Raw genomic sequence first — 18,888 nt, 5'->3', positions numbered from 1 at the left:
TAAGATCACCCCTCATCTTTCTGAACTCCAATGAGTAAAGACCCAGTCTACTCAATCTATCATCATAAGGTAACCCCCTCATCTCCGGAATCAGCCTAGTAAATCATCTCTGTACACCCTCCAAAGCTAGTATATCCTTCCTTAAGTAAGGTGACCAAAACTGCACGCAGTACTCCAGGTGCGGCCTCACCAATACCCTATACAGTTGCAGCAGGACCTCCCTGCTTTTGTACTCCATCCCTCTCGCACTGAAGGCCAACATTCCATTCGCCTTCCTGATTACCTGTTGCACCTGCAAACTAACTTTTGGGGATTCATGCACAAGAATTCAGCCGATGTCCGCCACGCGGCCGAAGCCATCGAGTCGCTAAAAACAGCTTTGGGCCCTGACTCTGTTAGGTGCATCGAGGAGGCTCAAGCACGTGGGGAGATCCTGTCCGAACTGACCCCCGTCCGGACGGAATTCCTCATTGGCGCCAAATCCCGGAACCTCCCTCGGGGGCCGGCGCCTCACAACTTGAGCCGCCTCGGGGAAATCCCTTCCGTGCCTTTCAGTTCCGCGCGGAGGGTTTTCCTGTACGGGCTGCTCCTGCACACTCTCAACTTTGCCATCCTCGCCGGCCGTCCGGACACGCCATGGCGTACCATCTTGCCGTCCGGAGGAGGCGGGGGTCCCCGATGGAGGGCACTCTATGCGGGAGTCCTCCCACTATTCATCGGGGACTTGGCCTGGAGGGTGGTGCACGGAGCAGTGCCGTGCAACAAATTTTTAAGCCGGTTCACGGACTCCCAGGCCGCCTGCAATTTCTGCGGTCTGGAGGAGTCCGTGTTCCATGTTTTTACTGAGTGCACGAGGTTGCAGCCCCTGTTTCATTATCTAAAGGGGCTGCTCCTGAAATTCTGGCTGCACTTCAGTCCCACTCTCCTGATCTTTGGGCACCCTGTGCGGAGGGGAACGGATAGGTCCGAGGGCTTCCTCGTAGGACTGCTCCTGGGCACGGCCAAGGGTGCCATCAGCCGGTCCAGGCAGCGGGCGGTCGAGGGGGTTGTTCAACCTGACTGCCTGCCTCTCTTCCGCTCTTACATCCGGTCCAGGGTGTCCTTGGAGATGGAGCACGCGGTGTCCACCGGTACGCTCGCGGCCTTCCGCGAGAGGTGGGCACCGGAGGGACTGGAGTGCATCATCACGCCCGGCAACCAAATTTTAATTTGATTTTACGTTTTAAAGTTTAATTTGTTTTAATTGCCGGTGCTTTTAGTGTCCCCCTCCCCTTTTATAGGGGGCACTGGAAAAAATTTGATTTTAGCGCCCAAAAAAAAAACAAAAAAAAGAAAAACACAAAAAAAAAACCACAAAAAAAGAAAAAAAGGGCCTTGTAAATGTCTGCTGTGTCATCCAGGGCGGGTGGCATGGTTTAATGTTTGTTTTTTTCAGGTAAACTCAAAAAGAGTTTCATGCACAAGGACCTCCAGGTCCCTCTGCACCGCAGCATGTTGTAATTTCTCCCCATTCAAATAATATTCCTTTTTACTGTTTTTTTTTCCAAGATGGATGACCTCACATTTTCCGACATTGTATTCCATCTGCCAAACCTTAGCCCATTCACGTAACCTATCTAAATCTCTTTGCAGCCTCTCTCTGTCCTCTACACAACCTGCCCACTAATCTTTGTGTCATCTGCAAATTTTATTACACTACACTCTGTCCCCTCTTCCAGGTCATCTATGTATATTGTCCCAGCAGCGATCCCTGTGGCACACCACTAACCACCGATTTCCAACCCAAAAAGGACCCATTTATCCCGACTCTGCTTTCTGTTAGCCAGCCAATTCTCGATCCATGCTAATACATTTCCTCTGACTCCGCGTACCTTTATCTTCTGCAGTAACATTTTGTGTGGCACCTTATCGAATGCCTTTTGGAAATCTAAATACAACACATCCATCGGTACACCTCTATCCACCATGCTCGTTATATCTTCAAAGAATTCCAGTAAATTAGTTAAACATGATTTCCCCTTCATGAATCCATGTTGCGTCTGCTTGATTGCACTATTCCTATCTAGATGTCCCGCTATTTCTTAATGATAGCTTCAAGCATTTTCCCCACTACAGATGTTAAACTAACCGGCCTATAGTTACCTGCCTTTTGTCTGCCCCCTTTTTTAAACAGAGGTGTTACATTAGCTGCTTTCCAATCCGCTAGTACCTCCCCAGAGTCCATATGCATCTGCTATAACTTCCGCCATCTCTTTTAATACCCTGGGATGCATTTCATCAGGACCAGGGGACTTGTCTACCTTGAGTCCCATTAGCCTGTCCAGCACTGCCCCTCTAGTGATAGTGATTGTCTCAAGGTCCTCCCCTCCCACATTCCCGTGACCAGCAATTTTTGGCATGGTTTTTGTGTCTTCCACTGTGAAGACCGAAGCAAAATAATTGTTTAAGGTCTCAGCCATTTCCACATTTTCCATTATTAAATCCCCCTTCTCATCTTCTAAGGGACCAACATTTACTTTAGTCACTCTTTTCCGTTTTATATATCTGTAAAAGCTTTTACAATAAGTTAACATAGCGGGGAAGTTGCAACCTGTCACCTATGCTTCCAGGAGCTTGTCTAAGGCTGAGAAGGCCTACAGCATGATTGAGAAAGAGGCATTAACATGTGTGTTCGGGGTAAAGAAAATGCATCAGTACCCGTTTGGCCTCAAATTTGAGCTGGAAACCGATCACAAGCCCCTCATATCCCTGTTCGCTGAAAACAAGAGGATAAATACTAATGCCTCAGCCCGCATACAAAGGTGGCCACTCGCATTATCAGCGTATAACTATACCATCCGCCACAGGCCAGGCACCGAGATCTGTGCGGATGATCTGTCGGCTACCATTGTCCACCATGGGTGTGGAAATGGCGCAGCCTTCAAACATGTTGATGGTGGCACAGCCCGCAGACTTGTTGATGGCCATGGAAGCATTTGAAAATGATAAGTCACCTGTCACGGCCCACCAGATTAGGACTTGGACCAGCCAAGATCCTCTGCTGTCCCTAGTAAAAAAAAAAAAAACTCTGTACTGCATGGGAGCTGGGCCAGCATCCCCGTTGAAATGCAAGAGCTAATCAAGCCGTTCCAGCGGCGAAAGGACGAGTTGTCCATTCAGGCAGACTGCCTGTTGTGGTGGAACCGCATCGTGCTACCCAAAAAGGGCAGGGAGACGTTCATCTCGGATCTCCACAGCACACACCCGGGTATAGTAAAGATGAAAGCGATAGCCAGATCCCACGTGTGGTGGCCCGGTATCGACTCTGACTTAGAGCCCTGTGTATGACAATGCAGCGTGTGTGCTCAGTTGAGCAACGCGCCCAGAGAGGCACCACTAAGTTTGTGGTCCTGGCCCTCCAGACCATGGTCGAGGATCCATGTCGACTATGCGGGCCCGTTTCTTCGTAAAATGTTCCTGGTGGTGGTGGATGCTTTTTCAAAATGGATTGAATGCGAAATAATGTCGGGAAGCATCACCACCCCCACCATTGAAAGCCTGAGGGCCATGTTTGCCACTCACGGCCTGCCTGACATTCTGGTCAGTGACAATGGGCCATGTTTCACCAGTGCCGAATTTAAAGAATGCATGACCCGCAATGGGATCAAACATGTCACCTCAGCCCCGTTTAAATCAGCCTCCAAAGGGAAGGCAGAACAAGCTGTACAAACAATCAAACAGAGCCTTAAACGAGTCACAGAAGGCCCCATCCAAACCAGCCTGTCCCCAGTACTGCTCAGCTACCGCACGAGACCCCACTCGCTCACGGGTGCCCCTGGCTGAGCTACTCATGAAAAGGACACTTAAAACCAGACTCGATGGTTCACCCCAACCTGCATGATCAAGTAGAGAGCAGGCGACAGCAACAAAATGTAAACGATGGTCGTGCCACTGTGTCACGGGAAATTGATCTGAATGACCCTGTGTATGTTCTAAACTATGGACATGGTCCCAAGTGGATCGCGGGCATGGTGATAGCTAAAGAAGGGAATAGGGTGTTTGTTGTCAAACTAGACAATGGACAAATTTGCAGAATGCACCTGGACCAAACGAGGCTACGGTTCACAGACTGCCCTGAACAACCCACAGCAGACACCATCTTTTTCGAGCCCACAACACACACCCAAATGATCAACGACACCACGCCTGACCAGGAAATCTAACCCATCATGCCCAACAGCCCAGCAAGGCCAGACTCACCCAGCAGCCCTGCAGGGCCAACAACACGCCAGCCCAGTGAGGGCACAGACATTTCTACCGAGGCGGTCCACCAGGGAAAGAAAGGCTCCTGACCGCCTCACCATGTAAATAGTTTTCACTTTGACTTTGGAGTGGGGGCGGGGGCGGGGAGTGATGTTGTGTATCTGTAAAGCATGCACTCCCATGTTCCGCCACCAGGGAGCGCATCCTCTCAAGTCCCAAGAGATTCCAGCATCCCTTAGGAGCACTATATATAAGCCGGCCCCCAAGGCCTGTAACTCACTCGAGTGTCTTAATAAAGACTGAGGTCACTGTTGCTTTAACCTCCCTGTGTGCAGTCTCATCTGTGTTCGGAACACAACAATGTGAAGTTATCCACTTTGGTAGGAAAAATAGAAAAGCAGAGTATTTTTTCAATGCTGAGAGATTAGGAAATGTTGATGTATAGAGGGACCTGGGTGTCCTTATACACGGATCACTGAAAGTTAACATGCAGGTGGACCAAGCAATTAAGAAAGCAAATGGTATGTTCGAACATAAGAAATAGGAGCAGGAGTAGGCCATTTGGCCTCTCGAGCCTGCTCCGCCATTTAATAAGATCATGGTGATCTGATCATGGTGATCTGATCATGGACTCAGCTACACTTCCCTGCCCGCTTCCCATAACCCTTATCGCTCAAAAATCTGTCTATCTCCACCTTAAATATATTCAATGACCCAGCCTCCACAGCTCACTTGGGCAGAGAATTCCATAGATTTACAACCCTCAGAAGAAATTCTTCCTCATCTCAGTGTTAAATGGAAGACCCCTCATTCTGAGACTGTGTCCCCTAGTTTTAGTTTCCCCTATGAGTGGAAATATCCTCTCTGCATCCACCTTGTCAAGCCCCCTCATTATCTTATATGTTGGCCTTTATTACAAGAGGATTTGAGTACAAGTGTAAAGACATCTTACTGCAATTATATTGGGCCCTGGTGAGACCACACCTGGAGTACTGTGTACAGTTTTGGTTTCCTTATTTAAGGAAGGATATAATTGCCATTGAGAGAGTGCAACAAAGGTTCACCAGACTGATTCCTGGGATAGGAGGATTGTTCTTTGAAGAAAGATTGAGTGGACTAGGCCTATATTCTCTAGAGTTTAGAAGAATGAGAGGTGATATCATTGAAACATACAAAATTCTTCCAGGGCTTAACCGGGTAGATGCAGGGAGAATGTTTCCTTTGGCTGGGGAGTCTAGAACTAGGGGCCACAGTCTCAGAATAAGGGGTCAGCCATTTAGGACTGAGATGAGGAGAAACTTCTTCACTCGGTGGTGAATCTTTGGAATCTGTACCCCAGAGGGCTGTGGAGACTCAGTCTTTAAGTTTGTTCAAGACAAAGATCAATAGATTTTTGGATATTAAGGGAATCAAGGGATATGGGGATAGTGCAGGAAAGTGGAGTTGAGGTAGAAGATCAGCCATGATCGCATTGAATGGCGGAGCAGGCTCGAGAAGCCGAATGGTCTACTCCTGCTCCTAATTCTTATGTTCTTATAAAGGATGCTTGATGGTCAGGAGTTGAATATGAAATATATCCAATTAGTAAATGGGATCAAGCACCTCAAGTATGATGAATTCAGATATTAGCTTACTCTCCTATATTATAATTCTACCAAAATTGTGATGTAAAAACTGTGTAACAGCAAGATTTAATTTCATTAAACATTAAAATACAGTTGGTTAAAAGAGCTGATTAACATGAATGTGCTTTAAATATCTCCTATGAAACAATTTCACTGTCCTATGGGATTTTTTCTTTTTCTTGAAAATCATATTCCTGGAGATTAAAATTAGTGATTTTATATACAGGTATTGACCAACAGCGGGTACCTTCGGAAAATTTGGCGCAGTTTAAATTTTTTTGCTTGCGCCAGTTTTTCAGATTTATGAAAGTTTGGCCAACTTACATTTTTCCTAGGCTGGCATATGTGACCACTCCCAAAAACTCTTCTGGGCACTTAAGAAAAAACAGCGCAATTAAAAAATCGCGCAGAAAGACGCCATTGTTTTTAGGCGCAGTTTTGGAGGGCATCAAGAACACATTACATATTCATCATGAAGCTTAATTTATTTTCAAACTTCAAACACAGAAAATGGAAGTCGAATGCAATTCTTTAATTTTGGATTTTTTTCAAAGTACCATGCCACCAATGAACATCTCCAAACCGGGCTCAAGGGTTGGAGCATCGGCTGGCAGAATGGGTCCCTCGCCGAGACGGGCTCGGGATTTAGCTTTAAAAGAAGCCCAATGGGGGTGTGTGCAAGCTGAACTGAAGAGATGAGAACCCTTACACAAGAAGCCCGGGTGGGGGGGTTGTTTGCCGAACCCCTGTGTCCAGGCGAGGGAGCGATTCTGCTGACCGACGCTCAAATCCAGTGAGGAGACGTTTGGTCAGTGATGGGGTGGTACTTTGAAAAAAAACTAAAATTAAAGAATTGCATTAGACTTCGTTGCCCCAAATGTCCTTATTTGAATGACTAGCTTTCAGATCTAAGCAACCCTATTGCGCATGCGCAGACCTGAGTCTGGTCCATATTAGGGCGTCGACCTTGGGGAGAGATAGAACAAAGAAGCTTGTCCTGCTGTTTTGAGCTTCTTGCAAAGGTACAATTTAATCATGAGGGCAATATTGACAATGCCACACCTCGTGCAAGCCTTCTGCATGATGGTGCTGCAGAGGAGATGATTGATTCGACGTCATCGCATAAGGACCCTCATAGCACATAGGATGATGGGCAGGAGCCCTTCCCCACATCAGGTATAATGAGCCAGGCGTTCATACCTGCACCTGAGTGATGCAGACTGTGAGAAGGCTGCATTTCCGCAAAGAAGTTGTAAGTGAGATCTGTGAGTTAGTAAAAGCAGACCTGCAACCTAGAAGTGTCAGGAGAACTGCTTTGTCAGTTGAAGTGAAGGTTACAGCTGCACTTTCATTCTATGCATCTGGATCATTCCAGGCCACAACTGGGGACGTGTGCGCCATTTCTCAACAAGCAACACATATCTGCATTCGACAGGTGACTGCTGCACTATATGCCCAGAGGCATGACTACATAAAGTTTACTATAACCACCCAGGCAATGTATGAAAGGGCTGTGGGCTTCTCCAGGATTGCTGGCTTTCCAAAGATACAGGGCTTCATTGTACCCACATCGCCTTTGGAGGATTCCGAGATGTACAGGAACAGAAAAAGCTTCCACTCCATTAATGTGCAGCTTGTGTGTGACGACATGCATTACTTTTGTCAGTTGATTCTAGATACCCCGGGAGCATCCATGATGTGTTCATCCTACGCGAGAGCGCTATAATTGCCTTGTTTCAGCAGCAACCAGAAGGACAGAGCTGGTTGCTGGGAGACAAAGGGTACAGCCTCGCCACCTGGCTCATGACGCCTCTACGCATAACCCGGATGGAAGCTGACCGGGAATTCAACATGTCGCACATTGCGACGCGCAGCATAATAGAGAGCACCATTGGCATCTTGAAACAGTGTTTCCGATGCTTGGACCATTCCAGAGGCTACTTGCAATACTCCCAATACTCGGTCAGTTCACTGTTGTGTGCTGCATGCTGCATAACTTGGCTAGCATGAGGCAGCAGCAGCTGGTAGTAGAAGATCCACCTGAGGTGATAGTGGCTGATGATGAGGAGGAAGATGCAGATGATGAGGAGGAGGACGAGTAAGCCATGCAACTATCTGAACCCGGAGCCATCATCATCATCATAGGCATTCCCTCGGAATCGAGGAGGACTTGCTTCCACTTCCAAAGTGAGTTCTTTGATGGCTGAACAATCTAATACGAGAGCTACAGACCCTGTTACAGGTGGGACAGACATTCGTCGGAGAAGGGGTCGGTAGGGCTGGTTTTCCGCGTGCTCCTTCCGCTGTCTGCGCCTGGCCTCTTCATGCTCCTTGCGTCGAGCCTCAAAGAGCTCAACGCCCTCCCGGATGGACTTTCTCCACCTTGGGCGGTCTGTGGCCAGGGTCTCCCAGGTGTCAGTGGTGATGTCGCACTTTACCAGAGAGGCTTTGAAGGTGTCCTTATAATGTTTCCGCTGACCTCCTTTGGCTCGTTTATCATGAAGGAGCTCCACATAAAGCATTTGCTTCAGGAGTCTCGTATCTGGCATGCGTACTATGTGACCTGCCCAGCAAAGCTGATCAAGTGTGGTCAGTGCTTCAATACTAGGGATGTTAGCCTGGTCGAGGACACTGATGTTGGTGCGCCTGTCCTCCCAGGAGATTTGCAGGATCTTGCGGAGACACTGTTGGTGATATATCTCCCAGTGACTTGAGGTGCCTTTTGTACATCGTCCATGCCTCAGACCCATACAGGAGGACGGGTATTACGACAGCCCTGTAGACCATGAGTTTGGTGGTAAATTTGAGGGCCTGGTCTTCAAACACTCTTTTCCGCAGACGGCCGAAGGCTGCACTTGCGCACTGGAGGCGATGCTGAATCTCCGCATCAATGTCTGCCTTGATAAGAGGCTCCCGAGATATGGGAAATGGTCCACCTTGTCCAGGGCCGCCGGAGCACGACGACGACGGCGGAGGAGGGCGGGCGGTCGTGTCCCTTTAACGATTGGTTGAGCCTTGCGTCAGCAGCTCATCCATGAACGCTTTGCTGCCTGAAGTCTCAGTGGCAACTATTCCAAATGGATCATGTTTACTGTTTGGACCTGTTCCGTAATGTGTTGTGTTAATGGAACAAATAATGGAAATGATTCAGTTATAATTTAAAATATATTTTATTCAAAAGTTTAACACTTGTTTGTACTTAGCTTAATTTTAATACAAATATTCTTGTATCAAATTTTAAAGTTTTCAGTTAAAATCACTTACACACTCGAAGATCACTTACAAACTTTTAAACTTGTAAATTTACATAACATACAAAAATCTTTTAATTTGCGAACAGTTAAAACAGTAACAACAAAAATAATAACAACAACAGCAGCAGCAAAGAAAGGCTGCACCCATCTCTCCCCTTCCTTATTCAATGACTGCCTGCTGCGCTTGGTCTTGTTGACTCCACCCCTGCCCACAGGCTGTGGTGCAGCATTTCTCGGGTTGGTACCAAGCTTATTTTTCGAACAGCTCTGGTAATGTGCACTTCTTGAGGGTGGGGGGGTGGGGGGGGGTAGGGTGTGGGGGGGGGGTAGGGTGTGGGGGGGGGTAGGGTGGGGGGGGGGGGTGGGGTGGGGTGGGGGGTGGAGGCGGCAGGCGGTAATGTGGAAGGCCCAGCTTGGTCCTCTTCCGAGGCTGGTCTAGGGATTGGAGTGGGAGTAGCAGTTGATTCTGTCAAAGGGCGCGAGGCCTGGGCGTGTTCGCTTATTGCAGTAGCTAACTCCAACATTTCCTCCCTCATGTTCACACAGTGTTTCAACTACCTGCAACATGCCCTCCCTCGTGGTCACTGACAGCGCATCTGCTACCTGCAACATTTCCTCCCTCGTGTACCGACATTGTTCCCATTTCCCGTGAGAGTGTTATTACTTCTTCCGACAGTCCTGATACCTCATCACCCACCCCACTGATGATGTCCAAGAGTGATCGTGCAAGGTCAATGCTCTCCGCACTCATTGCCATCATCTGAACCACATCTTATTGAATGGTAGAGCAGGCACAAGGAGCCGTATGGCCTACTCCTGCTCCTACTTCTTATGTTCTTTTGTTAAAAGAGTAGCTTGTTTCAAGTCAGTTACTGAGTTTTTTGATGATCAGATAACAGGCTCACTTTTAATTCTTTGTTCAAGGTAGACATTTGAATGCAACAGTATTAAAAGAGGAATCGGGGGACAAAGCCCACAGGATTTGCCAGCTAGGACTTTATCTCAAAATGTACTTGTTAATTGTTTTAGTTTGAAAAAAAAATGTTGTGGCGTAATTGAAGCATTGCAAGTTTTCTTTGATGTATGTTTGTGTTTATATGTTATACTTGTTAGTTATTGTCAGACTTCTGCAAATAAGTATATTTGTTTCATCCTTGAAAAATTGATTTGAGTTAAAAATGATTGTGTTGGCATAGTTTGAGAATACTCTATTGAACTATGTGAGATATAAATCATTTCTATAAAACCATAAATGGGATAACCAGTCAATGGGCCCAAATTTGCCCAGGAGTTGCTCCGTTTTTTTTTGGAGCAGCTTGATTTTTCTGGAGTATCTTTAAAAATCCCCATTCTACACATTCAATTTGCGCCACTGTAAGTGAGTTAGTTAGGATTTTTTTTTAGTTTAGTTTTTTTTTCAAAAGGGGGTGTTATCAGCCAACTACGCCCGTTTTGGCCATTTAAGCCAGTTCGGACAGCTAATAGTTACTCAAAACTAACTTAGGCCAGCGTATGTGGCCACTTGTGGCCGCACAGAAAGCCTTTGCGGAGAGTTAAGAAATCAGCGCAGGTAGGTACTTAATGACTTGACTAAAGAATGTAAATAGGATCAAACATCTATACAGGACTGACAAACTTCGCAAAGTTAATTTACTATACAACAGAAGCATTCATGGAAGCTTAGACAACAAAAATAAAAGAAGTAAAGAGACAAAACATATTTACATAATTTTTTCAATATATCCAAATAAAAAATAGAAATACCTCCCGCTCGTAATTCTTATGTTCTTATGTAGGAATGTGTTTTCATCAACAGGGTTAAGGCAAGTCTTGCGTAAGCTCATTAAAATTACTGGCTACACAGTTATTACCCCACCCCCATCTAAACTCCCCCTCACCGCCCCCCCTCCTGATCAAAACTCTTTTCTTCTCCCGCCCCCCCCCCCCCCCCCCGCCGCCTCACATCCATCAAAAATCCCCCCATTCCATCAAAAATGCCACCATTCATCAAAACTCCCCACCCTCCCATCAAAACTCCGCCCCCCCCCCCTCCCATTATGTTCCTAACACAGATGAGCCTGCACACGGAGGTTAAAGTAACAGTGACCTCAGTCTTTAATAAGACACTCCAGAGTGAGGAACAGGCCTTAAGGGCTGGCTATATACAGTGCTCCCAAAGGATGCTGGGATCCCTTGGAACTTTAGGGGATGCGCTCCCTGATGGTGGAACATGGGAGTGCATGCTTTACAAGATACACAACATCACCCCCCACCATCCAAAGTCAAAGTGAAAACTATTTACAAGGTGAGACGGTCGGGAGCCTTTCTTTCCCTGGTTGACTGCCTCGGTACAAATTTCTGTTCTGGTGTGTTGGCTGTGCCCTTGCTGGGCTGGCGTGTTGTTACCCCTGCAGGGCTGCAAGGTGAGCCTGGCTTTGCTGGGCTGTTGGGCGTGATGGGTTTGATTTCCTGGTCCGGCGTGGTGTCGTTGATCCTTTGGGTGTGTGTTGTGGGCTTGAAAAAAGTGGTGTCTGCTGTGGGTTGTTCAGGACAGTCTGTGAACCGCAGCCTCGTTTGGTCCAGGTGCTTTCTGCAAATTTGTCCATTGTCTAGTTTGACTACAAATACCCTATTCCCTTCTTTAGCTATCACCGTGCCCGCGATCCACTTGGGACCATGTCCATTGTTTAGCACATACACAGGGTCATTCAGATCAATTTCCTGTGACACAATGGCGCGACCATAGTTTACTATTTGTTGCTGCCACCTGCTCTCTACTTGATCATGCAGGTTGGGGTGAACCAGCGAGAGTCTCGTTTTAAGTGTCTTTTTCATGAGTAGCTCAACCGGGGGCACCCCTGTGAGCTAGTGGGGTCTCGTGCGGTAGCTGAGCAGTACTCGGGACAGGCGGGTTTGGAGTGAGCCTTCTGTGACTCGTTTAAGGCTCTGTTTGATGGTTTGTACTGCCCTCTCTGCCTGCCCATTGGAGGCTGATTTAAATGGGGCCGAGTGACATGTTTGATCCCGTTGCGGGTCATGAATTCTTTAAATTTGGCACTAGTGAAACATGGCCCATTGTCACTGACCAGTATGTCAGGCAGGCCGTGGGTGGCAAACATGGCCCTCAGGCTTTCAGTGGTGGCGGTGGCGGTGCTTCCCGACATTATTTCACATTCAATCCATTTTGAAAAAGCATCCACCACCACCAGGAACATTTTACCGAGAAACGGGCCCGCATAGTCGACATGGATCCTCGACCATGGTCTGGAGGGCCAGGACCACAAACTTAGTGGTGCCTCTTTGGACGCGTTGCTCAACTGAGCGCATACGCTGCATTGCCGTACACAGGACTCTTAAGTCAGAGTCGATGCCGGGCCACCACACTTGGGATCTGGCTATCGCTTTCATCATTACTATATCCGGGTGTGTGCTGTGGAGATCCGAGATGAACGTCTCCCTGCCCTTTTTTGGTAGCACTACATGGTTACCCCACAACAGGCAGTCCTTTCACCGCTGGAACGACTTGATTGGCTCTTGCATTTCAACGGGGATGCTGGCCCAGCTCCCATGCAGTACACAGTTTTTTACTCGGGAGGATCTTGGCTGGTCCCAAGTCCTAATCTGGCGGGCCGTGACAGGTGATTTATCATTTTCAAACGCTTCCATGAACATCAACAAGCCTGCGGGCTGCGCCACCATCAACAAGTTTGCAGGCCTGTGGCGGATGGTATAATTAGACGCTGATAGCGCGAGTGTCCTCCTTTGTATGTGGGCTGAGGCATGAATATTTATCCCCTTGTTTTCAGCGAACAAGGATGTGAGGGGCTTATAATCGGTTTTCAGCTCAAATTTGAGGCCAAACAGGTACTGATTCATTTTCTTTACCCCAAACACACATGTTAATGCCTCTTTCTCAATCATGCTGTAGGCCCTCTTAGCCTTAGACAAGCTCTTGGAAGCATAGGCGACAGGCTGCAACTTTCCCGCAACGTTAGCTTGTTGTAATACACACCCGACTCCGTACGATGACGCGTCACATGCTAGCACAAGTCTTTTACACAGGTTATACAATACAAGCAGCTTGTTGGAGCATAAAATGTTTCTGGCTTTCTCAAAAGTAATTACTTGGTTTTTTTCCCTATACCCAGTTCTCACCTTTGCACAATAACACATGTAGGGGCTCTAAAAAGGTGCTTAACACCAGTAGGAAGTTACCAAAATAGTTGAGGAGTCCCAGGAACTATCGCAGCTCTGTGACGTTCTGTGGCCTAGGCACGTTCCTGATAGCCTCTGTCTTGGTGTCTGTGGGCCTAATACCGTCCGCCGCGATCTTTCTCCCCAAAAACTCCACTTCTGTTGCCATGAAGACGTATTTCGACCTCTTCAGCCACAGCCCTACGTGATCCAATCGCTGGAGGACATCCTTTAGGTTTTGTACGTGCTCAGCGGTGTCCCGACCTGTGACCAATATGTCGTCCTGAAAGACCACCGTGTGTGGTACCAACTTGAGTAGGCTCTCCATGTTTCTCTGGAAGGTCGCTGCAGCCGACCGAATTCCAAACGGGCATCTGTTGTAGATGAACAGTCCCTTGTGCGTGTTGATGCAGATGAGGCCCTTCAAAGACTCCTCCAGCTCCTGCATCATGTAGGCCGAAGTCAGGTCGAGCTTGGTGGACGTCTTGCCTCCTGCCAGCGTCACAAATAGGTCGTCTGCCTTAGGTAGCGGGTATTGGTCCTGTAGCGAGAAACGATTAATAGCTACTTGATGATCGCTGCAAATCCTGACCGTGCCATTACTTTTGAGTACTGGAACAATCGGGCTGGCCCACTCACTGAATTCCACTGGAGAGATGATGCCCTCGCGTTGCAGCCTGTCCAGCTCGATTTCCACTCTCTCCCTCATCATGTGAGGTACCGCTCGCGCCTTGTGGTGAATGGGTCATGCCTCTGGGACCAAGTGGATCCGCACCTTCGCCCCGGAAATGTTTCCAATGCCTGGCTCAAAAAGGACAGAAATTTGTTAAGAACCTGGGTACATGAGGCCTCATTGACATGTGATAGCGCTCAGATGTAATCCCAGTTCCAGCGGATTTTGCCCAGCCAGCTCCTTCCAAGCAGTGTGGGGCCCTCGCCAGGGACAATCCAGAGTGGCAGTTCGTGCACCGTGCCCTCGTAGGTGACCTTGACCATAGCGCTGCCCAGGACAGTGATAAACTCTTTGGTGTACGTTCTCAGTTTCATGTGGATGGAGCTCAGGGCTGGTCTGAATGCATTGTTACACCACAGTCTCTCAAACATCTTTTTACTCATGATGGATTGGCTAGCGCCAATTCCATGTTCCTGTTCCATGGCTACAGGTAAGCCATTCAATTTTACATTTAGCATTATAGGTGGACATTTTGTCGAAAATGTGTGCACTCCGTGTACTTCAGCATCTGCTTCCTCTCTCTCAGGCTCGAAATTGCTTTGATCCACCATGGACCGATCTTCCTCTGCCACGTGGTGGTTAGCAGGTTTTGCAGAGCTTGCAGCTCGTTTACAAGCTCATTGGAGGTGCCCCATTGTTCCACAGCTCTTGCAAACATACTCTTTAAAGCGGCATGAATAGGCTGAATGGAAGCCTCCACAATGCCAACAAGGTGTGAATTGCCTTGCATTCATCCTTTGTTGGGGACTCTTGAGTCATTTGGGTCGCCTGAGGCCTGCTGGCAGTTGCAGACTCGTGGTTTCTGCCCTGTACATTTCTGCTCGCAAACACAGTTCCAGTTAATTTATGAACATTGCTAGCACTTGTGTGCTGAGAGATTTGTTTGGTGTTATCACTGTTATGGTGGACATAAATGCCTGTGCTATCGCAATGGCCTTGCTGAGGGTCAATGTCTCTCGAGTCAAAAGTTTTCGTAGGATGGTCTCGTGGCCAATGCCCAGTACAAAAAAGTCTCTGAGCAATTTGCTCCAGGTAGCCATCAAACTCGTATTGTCCTGCAAGTCGTCTTAGCTCGGCGACGTAGCTCGCCACTTCCTGACCTTCAGATCGCTGGCACGTGTAGAACCGATACCTCGCCATCAGTACGCTCTCCCTCGGGTTAAGATGCTCCCGAACCAGTGTACGCAGCTCCTCATACGACTTATCTGTGGGTTTCACCGAAGTCAGCAGGCCGACCAGCTGGTGCGGGAGGCCACTGGGCCAGGGATAGGTGTGGGACTCTCTCCATGACGTGCAACAGCCTGGCGCGTGTCATGACGCCACTCAGCCTGCGATAAGGGCGGGACATCGGGTCCTACGCTGCAGAGGAGCTACTGCGCTTGCACAAAACCTCCAGTGTGCATGCTTTGAGCTGCCACTCTTATGCGCAGGACCCTAGCTCCAACCCCTAATTGAATTGCCACACCGCGCCAAGCCCCGAGAGAGTTGGCAGAGGGGCCAGAATCCGTGGACAAATTTTTGGCGCCATTTGGATCGTAGGAAGCCAACGCATCTCCAGTGAGTGCGCCGAAAAAACAGGTGAGCCACATTTGGGCCCTATATGTTGCATATTGTCTTTTATACCAAACTATTTTTGTTGCCGTACGTAGAGCTCACCTTGACCTAAAGTAATATGCAAGCACACTGTGTGTTAGACAAACATTAATGAAAACTGGTTATTTCTGCATTTTCACATCTGTGTATGCATAATCGCTTAACAATACTTATTACATTGCATATATACAGCATTTACTTTAAATTGATGCAGCCGTCATGTGATTTGATTATTTTTTAAGAGGACGACTCAAGCTTTGGGTGTGCTTTATATACACAGATGGCCTCTGTGTGCTAGTATGGTATTATCATTCCGTAGCAATCCTCTTCTGAGGAACACTGATCAATTCATTTCAGACTGCCTTTAGCACACTGAATTCAGCGACATTGTAATATAATTACTCAGAGATGTGGCATTATATAAAAGGAGCATTGGTTCAATTAGCATTCTCAGCTTCATGCTGGACAAAATAGCATCTGTAGAGCTCTCCGTACACAAGACAGAACCATTATTTATTAATTATTCAAGTGAGAAGCAGCTAAATGTAGACGTACGATTCCGGCATTGCTATAGAACAGACCAGCTTCACAGTGGGAGCCAATTTAATCCATGAAACAAGCCTTCAGTACCAGGCTATACCCCAAAAACAAAGATTATATAAACAACTGAATTTTTTATTGCAACAGTGGGCTCTCATTATTCAAAATAAAATGAGCCATTCTTAGGTTAGTGATTTTCAAGCTGCACATTGTATTTGATTACCTTTATATTAATACAAACAAATGGTTTACAAAAAACAAAAATAGGATATATGATAAATCTGCCAATAAAAATACATAAAGTTTAAAAAGATCAGAACTTGCTTTTAAGGCAGTTATGCTCGAGGCATGCCACATAGATGAATTTAAGGGGATAGCCAGATAAACACTTAAGGGAGTTATGCTAATAGGGTTAGATGAAGGGGGTGTTGGGGGGGGCTTGTGTCAAGCATAAATACAGGCGTGGACCAGTTTGGCCTAATATCCAGTTTCTGTGCTGTATATTCTATATAATTCTATGCCATTTTCAGTCATTGCTTTAATTACTGAATTCATCTAAGTTTATCTTTAACCACTATGAGAATATTTTATATGAACATGTTACCTGTAAAATGATAAAGATAATTAAAATAATATCCCTTCATCGGCATTTATGTATTTAAACCCCTTTTTTTGCTCTCCATTGCATTTTTGTCCTGAAACAGCCGATGCAGCAAAGTACAATTGTAGTGTGTAGCAGAGCATATGTTTCATTGAAATATAACCACTACATTTTGGGTGAATCTAGAAATGTTATCACAGCATGATACAGCATAGAAGAAAGCCATATGGCCCATCATGCCCGTGCTGGCTCTTTGGTCGAGTTATCCAATTAATCCCATTCCCCTGTTCTTTTCTCGTAGCCCTGCAATTTTTTTCCCTTCAAATATTTGTCCAATTCTCTTTTACTATTGAATCTGCTTCCACCACCCTTTCAGGCTAATGTGTCTCTACTTATCTGTAGGATAACTCCACGAGGCCTAGTGCTGTGTTTGAACTGCTGTGACCTTAGTCCCTATGTTGTAACCCAGAGTGAGGCAGCAATGTGGTGACCAGCCTTTTATACAGCTGCTGCCTCGGCCTCCCACAGTTGCACCCTCTAGTGGTACCAGCATAGTATGTACAGAGTATACATATATGACACAGACAGTGCATTCCACATCACAACAACTTGCTATGGAAAAAAATATTTCTTCATGTTGCCTCTGGTTCTTTTGCCAATCAGCTTAAATCTGTGTTCTGTGCTGGAAGCAGTTTCTCCTTATTGCTCTATCGAAACTATACATGATTTTAAAACCTTTATCAAATCTCCAGTTAACCGTCTGCGCTCTTAAGGAGAAGGATTCCAGTTTCTGTAGTCTCTCCAGATAACTGAAGTCCCTCATCCCTAGTACCATTCTTGTAAATCTCTTCTGCACCCTTGCCAAGGCCTTGACATTCTTCCTGAAGTGTGGCACCCAGAATTGAACACAATACTCCAGCTGAGGCCTAACCAGTGTCTTGTAAAGATTTAGCATAATATCCTTGCTTTTGTACTCTATTCCTCTACTAATGAAGCCAAGGATCTCATATGCTTTTTTAACAGTCTTCTCAACTTGATCTGCCACCGTCAACGATTTGTGTACTTTCCCACAAGTCTGTGTTCCTGCACCCCCTTTAAAATTGTATTATTTAATTCTTGTTCGCTCTCATTCGTCATACCAAAATGTATCACTTCACAATTTTCTGTGGTAAATTTCATCTGCTATGTGTCTGCCCATTTTACCAGTCTGTCTGCGTCCTCCTGAAGTCTGTTATTATCCTCATTGTTTATTACATTTCCATGTTTCGTATCATCAGCAGACTTTGAAATTATGCTCTATATACCCAAGTCCAGGTCATTAATATATATCAAAAAGAGTAGTGGTCCTAATACCGCCCCCCAGGGAACGCCACTGTATACTTGCCTCCAGTCTGAAAAACAACCGTTCATCACAACTCTCTGTGTTCTGCCCCTTAGCCAATTTTGTGTCCCTTTAATCCTATGGGGTTTAATTTTATGTAGTACTTTTTTAAATGCCGTTTGAAAGTCTATACACACATCAACCACATTATCCTCATAACCCTTTCTGTTACTTCATCAAAAATGTCAATCAAGTTAATCAAACACAATTTGCTTTTAACATTTTGGGCCCAAGTTTCCACATGATTTGCGCCTGATTTTTAGGAGCAACTGGTGGAGAACGGACTATCTTAGAAATCGCATTTCTCCACATTTTTTTTTTCTGCAGTTCTAGTCAGGTAGAACAGTTCTACTTTGGAACAGAATTTTTTCTTCAAAAGGGGGCGTGTCCGGCCACTGACGCCTGATTTCAAAGTTTCCACAGTGAAAACGTACTCCAAACTAACTTAGAATGGAGCAAGTGAAGATTTTTGTAGAACTGAAAAAACCTTTCTACACATTAAAAAATCAGGCGCAGGTTACAAATTAGGCGTCCAGAACGAGGTGGGGGGGGGGGAGAAGGGAAGTCATTAAATTCTACAATAAATCCTTATTTATATTATACAAATAAATCCAAACTGAATAAACATTTATAAGCAAAGAAAAGATTAAATAAACCATCTTCCTACCTGTGTGAAAGTGCTTCAGCCAGCCTCACAAGTTCGTTCGTTCCCGACGGCGGGGGGG

At 46.5% G+C, this 18,888-nt stretch overlaps 1 protein-coding gene across 1 annotated transcript in view; it reads left to right on the top strand.

Moving 5' to 3' along the window:
- Positions 1 to 18,888, top strand: part of dtnbp1a (dystrobrevin binding protein 1a) — a 378,832-nt gene that overhangs the window by 249,449 nt on the left and 110,495 nt on the right. The window lies entirely within an intron of this gene.

The sequence above is a fragment of the Pristiophorus japonicus genome, chromosome 5 (genome assembly GCF_044704955.1).
Source record: "Pristiophorus japonicus isolate sPriJap1 chromosome 5, sPriJap1.hap1, whole genome shotgun sequence".
Taxonomy (NCBI): Eukaryota; Metazoa; Chordata; class Chondrichthyes; family Pristiophoridae; genus Pristiophorus; species Pristiophorus japonicus.
Note: the sequence above shows the minus strand (reverse complement) of the source record. Positions and strands in the feature narration are given on the sequence as shown.